Source organism: Xylocopa sonorina, unplaced genomic scaffold (assembly GCF_050948175.1).
Source record: "Xylocopa sonorina isolate GNS202 unplaced genomic scaffold, iyXylSono1_principal scaffold0079, whole genome shotgun sequence".
Taxonomy (NCBI): domain Eukaryota; kingdom Metazoa; phylum Arthropoda; class Insecta; order Hymenoptera; family Apidae; genus Xylocopa; species Xylocopa sonorina.
In genome coordinates this window covers 300,001-302,500 of record NW_027490150.1, presented here as the reverse complement: position 1 = coordinate 302,500, position 2,500 = coordinate 300,001, and the positions used below count along the sequence as shown (strand labels likewise).

The 2,500-nt window shown below is 53.8% G+C and overlaps 1 non-coding gene across 1 annotated transcript; it reads left to right on the top strand.

The window, feature by feature from the left end:
- The first annotated feature begins 1,731 nt into the window (after positions 1-1,731).
- Positions 1,732-1,886, top strand: LOC143432328 (5.8S ribosomal RNA). The gene has a single exon (XR_013102958.1). It is a non-coding gene; the product is annotated as a 5.8S ribosomal RNA (ribosomal RNA).
- The last annotated feature ends 614 nt before the right edge of the window (positions 1,887-2,500 follow it).

Below are 2,500 nucleotides of genomic sequence, written 5' to 3'. Positions count from 1 at the left end.
GCCGAGCACTTACGAATCATTTACGCTCGCTTCGCGTCGTCGGGGTTAAACATAGACCGCTCGAGGCTGTTGTACGGCGAGTCCCAACGAATTTTCACCCGAACGGCCCGCTTCGTATCGACTTCACGAATTATCGTGAGAGCGCGTGGTCGCGCCGTAACCTGTTCAAGTCGATCGTATCGTACCGTTCCGTTCGGAGGGGACGATTCGTCGCTGCACAGCCTCGTTGTCGAAGAGTCTGAAACACCCAGCGTCCGTTGCGAGCTCTTACGAATCATTTACGCTCGCTTCGTGTCGTCCGGGTAAATATAGACCGCTTCTCGAGGCTTGCAACCGGCGAGTCCCAACGAATCTTTACCCGAACGCGCGCGTGTCGTCGACTTCGAATTCGTGCATGGAGCGTGCGTGGTGTCGTCGCGCGTAACCTGTTGAAGATGGTCGATCGTACCGTTCCTTTCGGAGGGGACGATTCGTCGGTAATAGCCTCGGTTGTCGAGAGTCTAAGACGCGCCCAGCGGTCGTTGCGAGCTTTCGAATCATTTTATGCTCGCTTCGTGTCGTCGGGTGAACGTATAGACCGCTTCTCGAGGCTTGTACAACCGGCGAACGTTCTAACGAATTTTTTTTTACATTTACCCGATCGGTGTTTACGGTACATTAGCGGACCCCTCGAGTTCTCGTAATCGAGAACTCGTCGGGTCCGCTTTTTTATTTGCCATTTTTTCAGAAAGCAATACGCCGCTGGCACTTTGCCGTTTTCCCACTCCCAGAATTGTGCCGTTCAGCTCAGAGGGGACCCGTTCCGTTCCGTGCCGTCCACACCCATAACCTCGTTGTCGAGAGTCTTGAAACCCGCCGTTGCGAGATCGAACTTTACTTGCTCGCTTCGCGTTGTCGGGAAAAATATAGACCGCTCGAGGCTGTGTGGTTGGGCGAACGGTGTGGAGCGTCCTAACGAATGTACGAATTTTTTTTTCGTTTACCTGAGCCTTGTTGGAATCGACACGACTGGGTGGTATTGGAATTTTGAAGAGACCGTCGTCGTCGTTCGTTCGTTCGGAGGGGACGATTCCGTCGCTCGCGCCCAAGCCTCGTTGTCGAGAGTCTGAGAAAAACCCGCCGTTGCGAGATCGAATAATTTTATACTCGCTTCGTGTTGCCGGGGAAAACTCTTATAGACCGCCTCGAGACTGTGCGCGAAGACGACGAGTGTGTCCCATCGATGATAACATTGTTATGTTCACCCGAACGAGAGCGTCTTGTCGATCTCGAAAGCAATACGCCGCTGGGTGTTTGGTCTTTTTTCTTCTCAGTTCGACGCGCACGTTCGTTCCAGAGGGGACGATTCCGCCGTTGCCCGTTGTCCTCGTTGTCGAGAGTCTGTAATCCCGCCGTTGCGAGCTCGAACAGTTTATGCTCGCTTCGCGTTGCCGGGAGGTAAAAGACCGCCTCGAGGCTGCTGGTACGCGGAGGAGTCCTAACGAATTTTTGAAGGGATTTTTTTTTTTCTCTTCGCACCTGGACGCGCGCGTGCATTTTTTCGTAACTTTGAGGGAGACCTTACGCGCGAACCATCGGCGTATGCGTTTCATCCGTAGGACCGATATATCGTGTCGCCTCGAACTCCGTTCGGCGACGCCCGCGTCTCTTTCACCGGGGACGTTTGGGTATCGACTTGTTCGAACTTTAGTACCAAGAGACTCAAAGATCAATAAAATATACATATACGATTACCCTGAACGGTGGATCACTTGGCTCGTGGGTCGATGAAGAACGCAGCTAATTGCGCGTCAACGTGTGAACTGCAGGACACATGAACATCGACATTTCGAACGCACATTGCGGTCCACGGATACAATTCCTGGACCACGCCTAGCTGAGGGTCGTTCACGTAACCAGAATACTGCTTGCGTTGCGTTTCGTCGAATCTTTCTTTCCCTACGGTGCTCGAATCTGCCCGCCGTCGTTCATTCTCGAATTAAATTACGAACGTTTCTGAGTTCGGGCGGCACCGAGAAAGGGAGGAAGAGGAGCGATACGCGACGTACGAGCGATCGTTGGACGTTCGTCCGAGTCGTCTGTGGCCGTGCCGAGGCAATCCGCGATTGGCAACGTGTGTGTGCGCGTGCGGCGTGCGTAAACGCGTTCACGGAACTCGACGGTGCGTCGATCACGAACTCGCGTGAGTTCTTCGTGGCGTCGTGAGTCGTCCGTTAAACGGACGACCGCCCACGGGAACCGCTTCGTGTTTCGATCGCCGATTTTGTTCCGCGTTCCGAATTCGCACACCCGCCACACGCATCGCCTTCGCCCCGCCTTTAGCGCACGATACGAACATGCCGCGCGCTCGACGTCGTTTAAAATGAATTGTTTTTTTTCACGCCGCAAGACCGAGGGAGAATTCTCGGTCGAGAGAGAAGAGATATACAAGAGAGAGAGCGACATCGTCGTAACGCGAGGGACGATGATGCGCATCCGATCGTTCGAAGTTCTCCTCGTA